The sequence below is a fragment of the Argopecten irradians genome, chromosome 8, assembly GCF_041381155.1.
Source record: "Argopecten irradians isolate NY chromosome 8, Ai_NY, whole genome shotgun sequence".
NCBI classification, from domain to species: Eukaryota; Metazoa; Mollusca; class Bivalvia; order Pectinida; family Pectinidae; genus Argopecten; species Argopecten irradians.
This window is the reverse complement of record NC_091141.1, coordinates 32,043,766-32,063,252: the sequence shown is the minus strand read 5'-3', so window position 1 is coordinate 32,063,252 and position 19,487 is coordinate 32,043,766. Positions and strand designations below refer to the sequence as shown.

Below are 19,487 nucleotides of genomic sequence, written 5' to 3'. Positions count from 1 at the left end.
AAAAGAAACTCAACAGACGATAAATCACATTTAGGATGAGTATTTTTTTATGCTACAAGTATAATTTTTCTGACACAAACTCACACCTACATGATTACTGTGCAATCCATATCGTTTACTGAATCTAGAGTATTCCTTAAAATTGTAAAAAGTTAATTCGAGAATTAATACTTATTGTAAGAATGGACACGTCACAAACATGACGAGCATGACAATTCTGATCTCTCAGAGTTACTTCCCTTCAGTCAGTACTGACGGAGTGAAACGAAGGGAAGTAACTCTGGTAGATCAGAATGAATATGACAGACCCTTGAAATGAGAAGTTGAATGTATGGTTGCATGTACATATAACGATGTGGATTTAGTGTTTATGTAAATTAAAAGTATGTTTCAAACCGATGAGCCGAAAGATAATAACAAAACTCATATTAATGACGATTTTTTTAAGCTTTTTCTAAGAAATTACTAATGGAAAAGTCAGTGATCGGGAAGATATGCGGTGTGTTGATCATATGTTATTAACTTCACCACTTCTTGACGACTTAGAGAGAATTTTTTTCCTTCTTAATGTATTGCAGTTAAAACCTGTGAAATCCGGCAACCTGGCTATAGCGGTTGAATATGTTAGTCCCGACGACATCCGAATTACACAAGTTACAATATACGATAAGACGGGGCAGTTTCCACAAACACACCTATGTACTATGAACATTCTCATTCTGTTGACATTTCTATATTAGTTAACATAAAATAAAAATTGATTAAAATAGCAAAATTTTATACATAATATCCTAAACACATTAATGCGTTTGAGTTACAAACACAATGCCACATATACACAGCACAGTGTCTTTGTTAAATGAAAACATACTACAAAAGTTTTTTTTATTTTTTTGACACCACACGAATGGTATTGGCACAAATGTTCAACCAACGGATACTATAATAATACTTAGATATTTTTTATATAAGGATATGAAGGATAGGGATATTCTACCCGAGAGTCACAAAACGTTGTAAAACCCATGGCTTTTCTCTCATACCTCCAATTTTTATTGTACTTTTACTACTATGACTATCCGCCATTTTGAAATAAATTCGAAAAAACCGCGACTGGAAGTCATTTCTTCATACATGTGTTAATGAAAATTACGTGTTAATTTCGTTTTTTGTGTCTTTCATTATAATTCCTCATCGATATAACAGCGCCAGTAATTGGTTAAACAGCGTCATGTGACCAGGAAACAAATATCGATTACAGTTCTTAGAACCCACTTCATTCCATTTTCTTTGTCGAGTATTCAAATTTGGATGTTTACTTCATATTTAGGTCCACAACTTGCATATTATTTTTCATATAAATAGCTTCATCACCACCTGTGCTCACTGCCCCATTACGTCACGATCCAATACAGCAGCACCCTGCAATATCAAATTGTATTTTGTTAACCAAGTCTCCAGAATACATTTAAGGATTGAATCTTGTTTTGGTCGATTTCATGGGGTGATGAACTGAGTTGCTCTTGAACCAAATTGAATAAACTGCGAAGCAATTCATGTTGAATTTGTTTTAAGAGCAACTCAATTCATCACACCATGAAATCGATAATTCAATCTATTAAACTTTGTTGATTTTTGTTTTTAAAAAATGCGAGTTTCTGGGCTTGTGCAAGTCTACAACGAGAGACGTAAGAATAATAGTGCGCCATTAGAATACAATTAATTAAAACTAAATAGCGCAAATATTACAATTTGTCATACATTTATTTAGAAGCAACTGTATTATCAATGTAATCCAGATGAAACATCAAACATTTACAATAGATTTAGAAGTGATTGCAAAAATGGTCCGCCGAAAATGCGGAAGGATCATGTCTAGACTGTGTGATAAGGTTGTCTCCCGCTTCGATTCAAAATGGAGAGTCACCGAAACGTGATGGGAACGGAAAGTGGTTTATGTAACCTTTAGCATTGATACTAGTTAAAAAACTGATTAAAGGTAAACCAACACTCATTGACTTTTATATAGTATCTCTTATCGCCGTTTAAGTTTCATCATTTGTTTGTAACTGAGACGTTCTAACGTAGTTTCGACACACGTCACACAGGGACTTGGCAAATTTAATTTGTTTTTCTTCGGTAGGCAATGTTGCTGCCTCGAACGATAGACAAGAGTCAGTAAGACGAGAGTTTATAAAAATGCTTTTAAAATTGTAGAAATCTGTCCGTAATATTTAAACATCCGCTGTTTAGACTTTAGATCTATGCCTGGGCCTAGTAGGAAGCTACATGTACGCCATCTTAGGCAAAAATAGGTCTAAATAAAATATTTTCTTGTGCGAAAACCGATGTTAAGATACCCAAGTTCATACCCAAGTTCCTGAGCAAATGAAACCAGATTTTTTAAGTAGTTTCATTGAGTCCAACTTCAGTGAAAATTGAAATATACATGTATGTACAATATTAAAGGTGTTATTCAAAACACACAACATGCACTTCATATACGCAACACACCGTACATATGGGAGATCGTCCTTACATGACCTTTTTATGGTGCTATATCACTGAAGCATGCTGCCGAAGACACCAATCAACACACCCCACTCGGTCACATTATACGGACAATGGACGAACCACCCATCATACTCTCTAAATGCTGAGCGCTAAACAGGAACAGAAACTACCACTTTTATCGACAATGGTGTGTCTCGGCAAGGGGACAGCACCCAGAGTCTACCCCAGAGGTTCAACCGAAGGCCAAAAGTGAAGAGCTGTCAAGGGAGACATTAGCAGTTAGTTAGTTAGGAATAGTTAAATCTAGTTGTCTTTTACGGTCATGCAATAAGCGCGAAAGCAATCCTATTACAATTTGTAACAAAAGAAAATTTTATTTAAATCAACGTAAAATGTATATTGACAGAGTAATAAAATGAACATTTGTAAATGTCTATTTAACGACCACAGATATGTAACAGCGACAGCCTTATCAAATACCGTTATCGAATAGCCGCAACACGTAACCCAAGGTCTCAACGTATAACCAGAAGGAATTACAGTAATTAGAATAACCTATAAACCGGAAGTGTACCTATTTCCGTTGCGGGTTTAGCTAGTTAGACCAAAATGCTTCTTCATCGTTATATCTATTGACGTCATAAAGATAATGGATGGTTATTATCAACCAGTTACGATCACCATGTTTCAGATTATGGATTCCACCGAGACGTAGATTCCGACGACAAACGAGCCAATATGTTGATGACAGAAAGGAAAGCCGACGCTTTTGGTAGATTTTTAATCTTAAAGTTATATGTGCCGTATTTTTCATACACACGAATCAAGATGAGCTTTTGATATGTTATTTATACCCAAAAGTTACCAATATTTTGAGAATTACAGTATTTTCAATGCTTACGTTTTAATTTTACGAGTACATATAAGAGCTGAAAATGATTTTTGGCAGTACTGCCAAAAATCATTATATGTACATCTATAGTGAAGTGAAATGAGTACATACGGTAAAGCCAAATCGTGGTCTACAATTTCATTTAGCATTTTTATAATGTTATTAGTCATTGTAAAGTGATTTCTGCAGGTATGTTTCCATATAAACATACATAAGGCATAAAAACCAACAATTTTACAGTACTTAAATTCTGTGTTGCAACTAACGTTTGTCAGACATCTGGAACCATTTGAATGATTTTCACGGCTTAATTCATCAAACCTTACGGTTTTCAATAGATTAATAAAGAAAAAATAACATGTCAAAATTTTCGTCCAGTTACGGCACATATAACTTTAAAGAAAATTGCTCTGGATTTTCCCCACTAAATTCAAAAGTTCTAATCGCAAAATATATCGTGTCATTAAGTAGAATTCTACAAGGTAAATGATCAAAAAGCTTTGAGAGATTATTTGCTGAGCTGTTAAAGGCTTAATTACTAGCTTTCTGAAACGGGTTTTCATTTTTGAAATTGGAATAGAAAACGAGATTGGTAATTTTGTTGAGACAGCACAGCTTACCCTAATAATTTAATTATCATCGCATTTTAAGCAATCTAATTGCAATAAATTAGATGTAAATTTTCATAACCCGGGTCTAATGCCCCCCACCCCCCTCGTCCTAATCATCGCACGGTAGTTGACTATAACTGCGCCAGACGACAAAACAGCGAAGAAACTTCACTGATAACATAGCTTACGACGCAGTATTTCTTTGGTGTTATAATCTCCTTTTAGACCATCGATACATTTTTTCTTATGTTATTATTCTTTTTACAAAACATTTATTTTTTCGGAAAGGTAGAAGACTTTTAAACGTGAAAATTCTCCCTATTTTAAAAAATACGTATACATTAAAAAAAAGACATTTATATTGTGAAAAATTACCAAACTTTATAAACTGAGCGAAAGAATTTCTATATGACGATATCAGTTAATGACAAATGCAATAATTGTTCAGGTTTGTAATTAAGACGGAGGATACCAGAGAAATCACGAGTTTCCGCGGAACAGGCCATGCTCATTCCAGGCTACAGTTATTCATGTTATTGATGTATGTACCTTGTGGCACTATAACACGAATACTAATAAAAGTTCTTTGTTTTTCTCCATAGTGTGGTAAAGAAAGCATATTTAGATTTAAGCTATCTGAGAAACCGCTGATAAAGTTGGTCACGTGGTGTATAAATGATTAAGGAGGTCACATAACTTGAGTGGTTTGCCCTTTGTCAATTTGTGATCGATAGAGGTGTGTTGCTCGGTTTCCTCGGTGGCATGCTTCAGTGAAATAGCACTATAAAAAGGACAAGAGTTCCACTATACAAGAACACACAACACGAACATACCGCAATCTCCCAAAACACGCACACAGCTTTATGATACAAGAAGACACAACTCGAATATACCACAAATTCAATTTCACCACGCACTTCAGGCCGTCGTTACATGACTCTGGCTTTTAAAAGAACGTTAATTGAATCAAACAAACAAACATAACAGCAGAAGTAAACGGTACAAATTACGTGTAAATTATTTATAAAGAAGCTAAATACCCTTGGAACAGAGTCGCACACGTTAGTGTACATGTCAATGAGAATACTATAGAAGGAACAAAAATACGCCTAGATGGCATCCTAGACAAATTTTGTTTGTTTGAATTTTTGGTTGGTTGCTTGTTTTATTTGGGTCATGTTAACAACCAGGGGCCTTGTACGGACGACCACCCTGTATGCAAAGTGTATAAGTGAATGTTTGTATATTTTGGGAGGCTGCGGTACGGAAGTCTTTTTTGTCTCTTTACAATGGTAGAAACTCTTGTCAATTTCGTCCACTTGTCGTCGCCGGGAAATGGCGACGTCAGATATATAAAATTAGGGCCTAAACGATGACAAAATCTTCTGATCTGCTGTCTGCTTTGTTTATTTTCATTTTCTTCACATAAGTAACATAATAATCGAAACCCGGAGAAACAATTCCGGAAAATGGAGATTGTAAAATTAGAACCAAATATAACATTTTTATATTCCGGATTAATTTATATTTTCTTTGACATTTACAAATACACGTAAACGACATCCCCGCCCCTCCCCCCAAACAAAAATTGTGCATACAATTTTGAAATGACATGTCAAAGAAAATACTAATAAATACGGTTAAAACCATAGTTCAGGAATGCAAGTCATATATGTGTAATATTATACAGAAATAGAGTGATATCTGAATTTTAACATTTTTGCATATTATCAAAATGCACCAAACTATCACAAACTTCATCTTAAACAAAGGAGCACTCTAAATTAACCAGGAGAATATTGGAAACATCCTCAAATGTGACACATTTAACAAAGTGCAAGTAAGAGGAAAACAGAAAAAAGTGTTTATGAACCCTCAGAGTAATATCGTAAAAAAACATGACCTTGTCTGGTTACAAGATCTGCTAGCATGACTAAACCATGCCTACTGTTACAATAATACATTTGGAACAAACAAGATTTCCATTTAAAAAGTAATACATAACATGCACAAGAGAGTTTCTGGCCTGTATAATGTAACATGACACATAGCATTTCCTATTACATAGAACTAACTTTGCTTAAAATTTGGTTTTGAGTTCTAGGTTTTGTAAGGAAATTTTCCAGAAAATAAGAATAGAATAAGTTGTAATAACAACAGCGAAAAATACAGATATTTTGACTAGTATTAGGACATTGGCACACTGAAAATCTATTTCGCAAACAAGTAATATTGCAATACCTTTACAATAAAACAAAATCTCTGAACAATAAATGCATAAACATAACATGAACATATTTGAGTATGCATGGTCAATTATCAAACATCCACAACAAGTATGCATGGTCAATTATCAAAAATCCACAACATTTCAATGCAATAGCTATACAAGGGAGCTAATCATTTCACCATACATTGGAGAAATTCATATTAATGTCAAAGTTTGCATTCATATCATTGTATTCGTTTGATTAAAAAAAATCTCAAAAAAGGTGAGAAATGTTATGTTGTAAGGAAATCATCAATTCAAAATCAATCATAAAATATGAAAACCATACAAAAACATGAATGTTATCATTTTACAATACATTCCTTCAGTATAAAAACATCTAACTATGGCAAAAAGTACCAGCCTCATCTTAAACATCAAATAATGAAAACACTCAATACACTGCATTACATATGGATAATTGGATTTCATAAAATCAGTATTTGAGTCATTAATTCCATACAAAAAGTCAATAGAACAACAAGTACTGAACCTGTGCATAAGACAACAATTATGCACCCCTACATATAATACATTCTCTATAACACAGTTTTAGGTGGCTTCAAAAGGCATGTTTTCCGAGCATGAGTATTCAAGTCCTGTGGTTTCAGCCACATGGCATTTTGTGATGGTTCACCTCGGAATTGGACGAGATATTCAAGCGTTGCTCCAGATCCTCTTTGAGCCAGGACACGTTTGATTTTATAGTATTTATCTTGTCCAGTTGACGAAGACATGTCGGAATCATCTGTTAAGCTAGAATCACGGTAGCGCACTGGCTTTTTTATTGTTCGTTTATGTCTTTGAGGTAACATAGGTAATGGAGTAGATGAAGAGGAATCACGTCATCGACTGACTCAGAAAAAAACCGAATTATCAATATATTTACAGTATAACATGTCAAAAACGGCCCTTATCTGATCCGTGTCCCTGTGTGTAAAGGCTTACTTGTATATGTTTAATCTAAACCAAAAACCTCTGTATAATACGAAAACCTGACTATACCGGTCAAATATGCTGGTCCCCATGACATCCTATTTAGACAGGTTGCACCGTACGATATGACAAACAGTAACGTGGTGTACTTACAAACACATCGAATGATTGAATTATATATTTTTAGTCCAAGATTCAATACAGTGACGTGACATTTTTCATTTAACCAAAAAGAATTTCGATAATAGAATAATCAATGGATGCGTAACAATCACACTGTCACATATATCCAGCACAGTGTATATTTGTTAAAGATGCTCCACCGCTGACAGATATTAAAAACTGGAGCAAACGATTAGGTATTTTTCTTCAGCTACAAAAGTTACTTACTTTACACCATTACTACAATTGAAAATTTTGAGCGTCTAATTTTACTTTAAGTTTAAAATATCAAAAAAACTAATTGCATCCCGAAAAATACTAATTGCGCATGCACCAAAAGCAAAATAATATATATTTTTTTTTATATTTTTTTGTGTTAATTAGACATATACATACACGATTAAACACTAATTATTGTTCAAATGATGAAGATCATTTATGCTCTGTCGGCTGTGGAGCATCTTTAAATAAAAATATACCACATTGTGTTATTTCAGGCTTTGTTTGACATCACAGGGATGATACATCATATATTACTGATTACCGAAATATTGACATTTATGGAAGTATAATATGTGCCAGTTTAAGTTCACAGGAGTTGTTCCTCTTCAGAAAGTTTATTTAAGTTAGTTTTCTTAGAGTTATCTCGCCTGGTATAGGAAAACGTTGTATGCAGTCATCGACAGGTCACCATGCTAATGGCAATTCGGCTGGAGAAATCAGTCTCTTGTAGAGTTTCAGGTATATATGATTAAAACAGGTAATTGCAACATGTGAAACTCAATATTAGCACTCAGCGATCCAGCCTTTTTATCAGCTAGACCTGTTTAAGGTGCCAGTATTTGATGGTGGAAGTGAGTAGGAGTACTGTTAGATAAATCACCGACCTACCCTAAAACAGGTTCCACACTCACTACCAAGATACAACCTGCTGCAGGCACATAGAGTAATTTGAGGATGCGTTTGGCTAAGAATGTGAATGAATGACAGAGTACACAGTGAATAAACCACCAACCAGCGGTCAGTACACAGCAACTGTTCAATATGGGATTCGAAGTTGGGACCCAGAGGTGGATATGTCAGGACATCTTAACCACTCGGTCTCAATCACCATGACACAACGGAGGTGGTATGTGATTGGTGGAATATTAATTAAACAAAAGAAACATTCCAGTTACTTCTGATGTTACATTGCTTGTTGAAAAAATAGACACAATGTATCAATAAATAAATAGTATTTCAATCAACAATTAAAAGACAAAAATCGAATAAACCGCATGAAGCATGAATTATGATCATAATTTATTACTCACAATATAATCGAGGAATGGTTCATAACAATAAAAACAAACCTGGATGGAATCAATTTTATTTGAAATTAACATTTTGTCAGCCATAAATCAAACAGGCATTGTGCCACACATAGATTTATAGTTTGCATTGTTTATGCTTAGGCATTGAATATGTGTACCTGTGTGTACGAGCACGGGGCGTGGTTAGATACCGTCTGGTGATCAGTCAATTTTATTGCTACGCCGCTTGATTGCTACACCACTTGAGGCGTAGCAGTTAGTATCATAAGCAAATCACGCCATCTTGCATTTTAGTGCAGGATAGTCATATCGCAAGAACGCTTGGATCAGAAGCTTGATCCGTGTGTTACAAGCATTGCCTGTTGAACTAATATTAAAACGAAATGCGGAAAACAGACTTGAATATGTCCGGATTCGGACGCCATCTTCCTGATAAATGACGGTCACACAGCCCTTGCATCCGTTGAGATTACGTGTAGAACAGGCTTTCGTGGTGAAACTATTCTGAATTAGGATTTTCTAGAAATCAATCAGGCATTTTCAATGATATCTGTTTTCATTTACAGGTGGAACAATTATATCTGTAGTAGTATACTGTACCACATTAGAAACATTATTGTTATGCTAATATTAACGGAACACGGAGCACATACTATAATGCGGAATACGGAATAACAGAACATACTAAAAGTGGAATGAAAAAAAAACATAGATAAAACAGAAACATATGAGATAATCTTCAATATTTTCTTTATGTCTGTTTTTTTTCTGAGTCTTTTTTTCTCTGCATAAAATCCTATTTATTTTGTTGGTATAATTAAAACTGTTCCTCTGAACTAGGCCTGGCTTCTTTGCAATAACACAAGTTCGCAAATTATAAAATGACTTCCAACAAAACATTTGAAAATGCTAAGCAATATCATCATATCATTGTTTAATTTCCATAATTATTTCAAAACAAATTTTTTAAGCTTTCGCGCGTAGCCCCCCCTTTTAAGCCCCCCCCCCCCCCCCTCAGCTTTTTGGCAAACCAATACTTGTCCAGATTTAGATGCATACGTATCGATAAACTAGTTATACTTTCATATTACTTTTCTTTACATACTTTAACATACATTCGTAACATTTATATTTCATACAAATAAATATATATGGAGACAAAGGACAACACTGAAATTTTAACTCTATACGTAAATTCCGATCTTCTGTGTTTGTTAGAATCATAAGCGGCGTCTCTTGATTACCGGAATTGACCGAGGATTGCCGAATATCATTCATCGTTAGGTCACGGAGACAGTCACACCGTTCTATATCACCCGACATGAAGTTGAAGTTTTGGCCAATATTGACGGTAAGTTATGTTAGATAAGTTTATGATATAACTCTTCAACATTATCTCACTTACATAACTCGATATATAAGGTTTGTGTTAACAACAAAAACGTAAATTTCATTTTATATCCTATAATAGGTCTGTTATTGTTATTATATTATGGCTGTGTTAGATATATACAAACCGAAAGAGGATGTAATACACAGTGCTGATATTTATCGGGTAGGCCTATAATTACAATGCACACCGTCCTATATTCTGACACAGTTTATGTCTTTGTCAACATTGACGGTAAACGCTTAAATTACCGGGTAGACTGATTAAGTATGTGTTAATGCTTGCATAATGGAACGGGGAAGATGAATTAGATGAATTCATGTGTCAGCATTGCAGTAAACTTATTAATTAAAGGGGAGCTATAGACCTTACACTGACAAATTTTGAGTCCCCTTAACTGCATTGGAATATGATATAATATGTTATAAGATTCTCTGTTGATTAATGGTGGTCACTGTAAATGTGTGATCCAGTGCTCATTACGCATGAAATCGTACCACACATTATAAAATCGTTTCGTATTTATTATTCCTTTCAAATATCCGAGAAAAGCAATTAATCATCAATAGTTATCAGTTAAAGATGCTCCACCGCCGACAGAGCATAAATGATATTCATCATTAGAACAATAATTGGGGTTTAATCGTGTATATATATGACTAATTAACACAAAATATAAGATAAAATAATTTATTTTGCCTTCTGTGGCATGCGCAATCATTACTTCATTCCATATAAGATATAGTGCTAAGGAATTTTTTCGGGATGCAATTAATTATTTTTCATATTTTTAACTTGAAGTAAAATTATAAGCTCAACCTTTTCAATGGTAGTAATGGTGCAAAGTAAGTAACTTGTGTAACTGGAGAAAAATACTAAATCGTCTGCTCCTGTTTTTGATAGTGAAAAAATACCATTTGTCAGCGGTGGAGCATCTTTAAGGTAGTTGTTATTTCAAACTTATCACTTTGAAATCACAAAACTTTTTTGAGTTAGGATTGGCCCATTCATGACGGCGGTAGCCGACTACTCATCCTCAGTCTCTGGGTCGTGGGTTTGAATCCCATGTGAGGCAGTTGCCAGGTACTGTCCATAGGCCGGTGTTTATCCCCCTGGTACTCTAGATAGGTTTACCCCACCTATAAACCCGACATGTCCTTAGATGGCGCTAAATGTTTTGCTTGGAAGTTTGTCACCCATCTATCAAACAGGCATGATACCACACATATACTTTATACTTTACATTGTGTATACTCCAATATTGAATAGGTGCTCTTGTGTTAAAAGCACGGGACGGGGATATATCAAGAATTAGATGCATAGAATTGAATCAGATAAACTATATGAAATATGCATTGTCCTTTTATATAACTTAACATACCTTAACAGCCATTGAAACTGTATTCATAACATTTATATATAGACAGACAAAGGACAACATTTAGAATCCCAGGTGGCATCTATTGATTACCGGAATTGACCGAGGATTGCCGAATATCACTCAACTTTAGGTCACGGAGACAGACACACCGTTCTACATGTATATATCACCAGACATGAAGTTGAAGTTTTGACCAATATTGACGGTAAGTTATGTTAGATAAGTTTATGATACAACTCTTCTCTACAACATCTCACTGACATACCTCGATATATAAGGTTTTTGTTAACACCAAAAAGTGTACATATCATTTAAAAATCCTGTAATCGTAGGTCGGTTGTATTATGGCTGTGTTAGATATATGCAAACCGAAAGTGGATATAATACACAGCACTAACGAGGCACGCCGTCCTTTGTACTGACATGAAGTTTACGTCTTTGTTAATATTGACAATATGCTATTTTATTACTGGGTAGGTATACAATTATAATAGGATTGATTACTTCCTCAATGCCTGCATTTCGCGCTTCGCTTAACATGTTGGTTTATACACTGAATGTAGTACTTGAAAACGTTTTTTTTATTAATAGGGTAGCAATGACATGTCTATTTAGAAATAATAATTTATGTTTGTATATAGATATATGTTGACTACCACAGACGCTTGACATTCTGTATGCATAAAGACATATCACCTATATATGCTATATACAAACCCCCACAAACAAAATGCACCGGTAGCCAAATTTGTATATTACATGTAGTTAATAGAATATTTGGAATATAAGAAAATAGTTAATATATATAGTTATGCTATACTATTGACATAATGTCAAGCTTCTGTGATGTTATAAAGATCTTCTGTCAGACATGGAACCTTATCGCCACGTGACTACCACTGTTTGTTTATTTAGGTCTGTGCTATAGGCTTGTTTTTATTGATTTATAAAAAAAAAACATATTCTGTAAGACAGGAGGTTATTTAGTTTATTACTGTCGTAATTTGTAGTTGGGAAACTCGAACATCCATCGAGTTGTGGTCTTTGCTTCTTTCCGCCTATCGTCATTTTTCTCTTGCAAAAATACATTTTTCCTCAACAAACACCAGTAATTCAGATATGTAGTTTGAAAATAACGGCAAAGTTCTACCAAGTCTACAAAAATCAACAAAGGCGCCGAGGCACGTATTACCAATACTACGGTCAAATATATAGAGAAGTCACAATGTATTATATAAATTATAATAATACGACCGATAATTATATATTGTCGATGGTTTGGCAAAAAGCCCAGAGTTTCAGTTGTTAAAATGAGAAGAAAACTATTTCTAGCAGAATCGATGTACAATTTTATAAGTATGTTGGTGTTTAGGCTTTACAACTTGTAGTACTACAAAAAGTTTTACTAAAGATGGAACTAAATCATATCTCTAGGGGTATTTTTCCTGATGTCATAGATTTAATTCTTCTTAATGCTTGTCTATCACATAAATAAAAACATTATGCAGAAGAACCTATAAAGTCTTTGGCAGATAATTTTAAACCTCATGCGTAAACATTCTTGTTTTATAAAGGTTCAAACGTCGGTGGACGATGTCTACAAAATGAGTTCTGTACTTCCCCTCTTCATCTCCATTAAGAAATCATTTTATTAGTTATGTCTCCGCCATCAGAAAACGACAAAATAAAGTTAATTTTCTGGTGTGTGCTATTTTTATCTCACGTCTGTCATCCTGACCTGTCTCCGTTCACCCCCTGAACGTCATCTACATGTATCTTCAAAAATAGAAGATACACGAGCATATTGCACTTGGCTCAGCAATTAATAAAATATTACTTAATATGGTGTCCCTATTATAATTTGAAACAAGTAATTTAATTTTAAAGTTTTTAAACATATACTAAAAGTATCACTTAAAGATAGTTGATATTTAAAACTTTACCTCCTAGGCCTATAAAATCACCTATTATGTTAAATTTTGTCAAAAGTTCTATAAGTGAAACCAGTCAGGAACCGATGATTCTAGCTCAACAGGAAAATTACTAAGTGGTATTTCAATGCTTCCCCATTACATGACAAGCAACATTTTGAGTTAATCCAATATATGTACTGGCCTATCATGTAATTTAGGATTGTTTCCATCCCATGGCACCGCGATTGGTGAATGGTTCAGATGTCTCGACATCTTACCACAAAATCGTCTGAGTATCGAGATTGTTTATTTTCCCGGTACTCCGGTTTTCCTCTACCTACATAACCGGTACGTCTTTTAATGGCCCTGTCTATTAATTTGACGTTACACAAACCACACTAATCAAATCATGCATGACAGTTGTCATATTTAAAACATGTAATTCCCCCGTTGCTTCCTTTCCACACTGGTACTGCGCTAGCGACAGCGAGACCACAAGAACATTTATTTCTATCTATCTTATTAGAGTAAGAAAACAGTATATTTCACACAGAGACCACAACGTATGAAATAAAAAAAAAGTTTAATATATTCCTATCGGCATCCCTTTTAATTCCGAATGAGTGAAAATATAACGGGCAGTAGAGTCAAATTTATGAGTTTCCATTCATAAAGCGTTCCTATGTATACCTATTGAATAGCATAATGGAGACTTAAATGATTCACATACTATTGGAATAATTTCACCCCACTGAACTTTCATGAATGGACATGGTATCTAAGTCTTTGATTTAGAAGAGAGTTAAAATGCAACTTTCCAGGGAGGGTGAATGAGCTTTAACTATCCTCATTCGTTGACAATCCTCTTGGGTGCTTCCACCACCCCAACCTAGTATCAATTAATTTATATCTGGGTCCTGCAGATTTGTATATTTAGCTCAATCAGTCTCTGGGACAATGGACCACGTAATTATTGACATTCCATGATATTCAAGAATATGTACATGGTACAAATTATCGGAGAATCAATTTCACATTTGACATGAAGTTATTATGTCTTAAATTATTAAGTCTTAATATCGACAATTACGTACAACCGTAGCGCCATTCAGTATCTGTTGAAATGAAAACCCGATAATTGACTATCAAAATGAATCACAACTTATATTATAAATCGACATTGTTACAGAGGACAATAATATCAAATTTTACAATACCAAACACTTCATGTGTTATTGTGTTATATAGCTCCATTATCAAATAAAGAATATATTTTATATACCACCAAACGTAAAAAGCTGTATCGTTGTTGTCTGTTTCAGAATACCTGATCATCGACTGAAAAAGTCATGGCAGAAGGTGGTCCTGATCAGGTCCCTAAAGATTGTACTCAGTCGGACTCACACCTCCTGGAGTGTCCGATCTGTCTGGAACAGCTTCACCAACCAAGATGTCTACCATGTCACCATTCTCTTTGTCAGGAATGTCTGAGTACTTACATCATCAGTGAGGTGTCGGGGAAGAGGGATACGGCGACTACCTTTACTTGTCCGGTATGTAGAACACTTACTCACCCTATTGATAAGACTGAGGATAAGGACAAATGGGCCGAGCAGTTTCCTGTAGACAAAGTTGTAATGGAGTTGCTACAGATGAAGATCGGTTCAACAACTATTTACTATTGCATGCCCTGTCAAAACCAAAGACAAGAAGGTTTTGGCTCAGTTCTGGTGTAAGGATACCAAATGGTTGTTTTGCGAGTCGTGTAAACTAAATCACCATGACATTATACACACCAACTGTGATGGTAAAGATATAAGAACTTCCGCTGGTAAACTCCTACCAAGGTCAGAAACACTGACCAAGAATTGCGACAAACACAATGAGAAGATCGACTACTTTTGCGTCGACCACAAAGTTTTTGGCTGCAGCAAATGTATAATTGCTGGTCACAGGAAATGCAACGATGTAGCAACCACTGAAGATTACTGTAGTACATTGGACAGAAACTCAACACTTAAAGACACGATAACCTACCTACAAGAGGCTACTGACTCCCTGGAATCGGCGGTAAAGAACTTCAAGCAATACTTACAGAGCACTGCAGACGACAAGGAGTCGGCATTACAGAGCATCGACGATATGGAAGAACGGTTCATTCACCGAATGAAAGAATTAAAGAAGGAAATCACAGATGACCTGATAGCTAAGTACAAAGTAGAAAGTGACAATCTGAAGGCGACAAGTCAAAAGTGTGAACGACTGAAGATCGCTATGAAGAATACAATGGAATCAACTGCTACAGCCCTGCAACAGAACGACCACATGGGTACGATTTTATTGTACCAGAGAGGACAAACAGAGCTGGATGCTTGGAAGGATTTAGTCAAAGAGATGAGGATGACGAGCTCTATTGTCAGTCTTAAGCACGAAGCGGAATTTGATGGAACAAGTCTGAACTTTGGTAAAAATTGTCGTCCAGAAGCAACAGAGGCAATTTACAGATGCCCCAAGCCTAACCAAACCTTTATCAGAATGTGAACTAAAGGAAGTAAGAAAAGTGAACATAAAAATGAAATCAGATCGGTCCGATTGTTATTGCTCGTGGAGTTGTTATCACTCCTGACGGCAGTATTGTTGTAGGAGATTATAACAATCAGAAGCTGAAATTAATCAACACTGACGGAGATATTGTGGATGAGTTGAAGATGGATGGAGACATTGGGATTTGTGTTTGGTAGACAACACAACTGTTGCAGCTGTGGTAGGTATGGTATACATGTGGTGACAGTTACATTTTCTAAACTTACATTATCGAAAGTAATAAACATTGAGAAATCATGTTACGGTATAACGTACAGAAATGAAGAGTTCTTCGTTAGTTCAACTAACGAAGTGTACCGGGTGACAACGGACGGTAAGACACAAATGTTACACAGAGGTACTAATTTTATACACACGTTACCCCAGGACCACCGTACCGGGACTCTCTTCATCCCTTATTACAACTCCACTGCTGGCAGTACGGTCATCGGTAGTCTGTCTACAGACAATCTACACAAGGACGTGTTGAAGGTCGGTGTAGTAAGGTCTGCGTATGGAGTGGACGTGGACGGGGAGGGTAACGTCTATGTCTGTGGATATATGTCACACAACGTGGTACAGATGTCTGGGGACGGGACAAACGTCCGAGAACTGTTAACGACAGCGGATGGTATCAGACATCCACGAGCTATATCCGTGTATGGTGATAAGCTTGTGGTGACGTCCGGGTCAGATAATAATTCTATTCGCTTATTTCAGTTTATTTGATCACGATGATATATCCACTTTTGTGATGACAGTTTCCCTACGTAGTGACGTATCACTTTTAGGACTGTTAGGTTAACACCATTCCGTTGGATCAAACTTCATCAGTTCATCAGCTTAAAAAAATCATGCTTATAAAAATCTTACAAGAAGCATTAAGTTAAACTTTTAAACTACTTTAAGTGAAGTGGAGTTCAGATATATTTGGTAAAAACAAACTCCTTTATTTTTTTATTATTTTGTGTTTTTGCTGGAGGTTTGTGCCGTCTCTTTATTACAGGAAACTTTGAACTTATGATTTTAGCTTTAATTTCATTTTCATTGATGTAACATAGTAGTAAATTAAGGGAAACGGGTATATATTACCATATCAGGTCAATATTCAATGTATGACAATTATAAAAAAGATCATTAATTTTCTTTATTGTTAAAATAAAGGAGAAACAGTTAAATTACATAACTAACTGACCTTCATTATTACTGATGAATACACACAGGATGTAAAATAACTGTCCATAATAATTATGAAACAATTGTCCCAACCGCTCATCAATTTGATTAGATAAATATCAATTAAACAAAACAATGGTTTTATTTGATGCTTTCATCTTAACATTTGCCCGTATTTTGTTAGTACATAATTTTTGATATCAAAGGTGTCTGTTCCTTCCTATGCCTTGTCCCCGCGGGAGGGGGGTTACATTGATGTCGTTGACATATTGCACGTGATGTGTGAGCCATATGCTTATAGCTATCTATGATATGCGTTAGATAAATTATGTTTAACGTTTTAGATTTGAAGTATTAATTATTTTTGTTGTTTTTATTTGGTTTCGTAAAAACTCAATCATTATCATCATGTATGTGTGTTAAAAGGAAATTTGTCTTTAAACATAAAAATACTAAAATTCATTATGATTTAACGGTTTATTTCAATGAATATTGAGTGTTACGAGGAAGTAGTGCATATCGAAATAGCCAGAATGACCACTTTTGGCCGACCCCTCAGGCCCCCGGGGGTCAGCCAAACAATGTGTACAATTTTGAATCTCCACCCAAGAGAATGCTTTCAATGCAATATGTTCAAAGAACAAATCGGTCGGTCAGATGTAAATAGTCAAATTGACCCCTTTTGACCCCGCCTCTCAGGCCCCATGGTGAGCAGCATGAACGACCATTGGTACAATTTAGAGTCAAAACTTAAATATGATATCAGTCAAATTTTGATAGATACTGGTGAACGGTTATTCAGATGGCGATTTTTGACGGACGGACTGATGCCGTGGTACCGCTGAAGCAAATGGTCTTTTGAATATGGCGATATAAGAAAAACCTGTGAGTTTGAGTAGTTTTCAATATGTTTTAGTTTATTGATACATCGGTTGAATATTTCTTTCGAAAATACTCTGCTTTTTTTATGTCTTGATCGAAAGTTCCAATATATTTAGTAGTGGCCGGTCTTTTCTCTTATCTATTTATAATTTGTATTGTAATATACATTTTTTTCTGTTTAATATCCTGAAGATTTTGCCCTCGTTAGTACTTTAAACATGTCACTAGTGTAATATATCCTAGGAGCGATTTTCATTGGCTGTGTCGAAGAGGAAATCCATTGTGACGTCAGGATCAGAAACAATATAGTGACGTCAGGATTTCGAGAAAGACGACACAAAGCCAAGGCTCGCGAAAAATAAAAGCTTCCTAGACTTGTTTTCATAAAACTTACTCATATATATATATAAACTCATTGAAGATCACATATTTGTTTCATGTATTTAATATTGGTTGTATTACATTTGGAAATAAAGTGGAAATTATAAAAAACAGTAGTTTGTTTGAACACACTCTGTATTCAGGTAAGCACCATTTATTCGTCTCGATTTTTTGAAAAGAAACTCAACAGACGATAAATCACATTTAGGATGAGTATTTTTTTATGCTAACCAGGTATAATTTTTTCTGACACAAACTCACACCTACATGATTACTGTGCAATCCATATCGTTTATACTGAATCTAGAGTATTCTTGCTTAAATCGTAAAAAGTTAATTTCGAGAATTAATAAATACTTATTGTAAGAATGGACCACGTCTAACAAACATTGGCGAGCATGACAATTCTGATCTCTCAGAGTTACTTCTCCTTCAGTCAGTACTGACGGAGTGAAACGAAGGGAAAGTAATTCTGGTTAGATCAGAATGAATATGACAGACCCTTGAATTGAGAAGTTGAATGTATGGTTGCATGTACATATAGCGATGTGGGTTTAGTGTTTATGTAAATTAAATGTATGTTTCAAACCGATGAGCCGAAAGATAATAAAAAATCATATTAATGACGATTTTTTAAGCTTTTTCTAAGAAATTACTAATGGAAAAGTCAGTAATCGGGGAAGATATGCAGTGTGTTGATCATATGTTATTAACTTCACCCAACTTCTTGACGACTTAGAGAGAATTTTTCCTTGTTAATATATTGCAGTTAAAACCTGTGAAATCCGGCAACCTGGCTATAGCGGTTGAATATGTTGGTCCCGACGACATCCGAATTACACAAGTTACAAGATACGATAAGACGGGGCAGTTTCCACAAACACACCTATGTACTAAGAACATCCTCATTCTGTTGACATTTCTATATTAGTTAACATAAAATAAAATAATTGATTAAAATAGCAAAATTTTAATACATAATATCCTAAACACATTAATGCGTTTTGAGTTACAAACACAATGCCACATATACACAGCACAGTGTCTTTGTTAAATGAAAACATACTACAAAAGTTTTTTTTTA

The 19,487-nt window shown here is 35.0% G+C and overlaps 1 pseudogene; it reads left to right on the top strand.

Annotated features, from left to right (window-relative positions):
• The first annotated feature begins 9,738 nt into the window (after window positions 1-9,738).
• LOC138330106 (tripartite motif-containing protein 2-like) lies at window positions 9,739-18,206 on the top strand (annotated as a pseudogene).
• The last annotated feature ends 1,281 nt before the right edge of the window (window positions 18,207-19,487 follow it).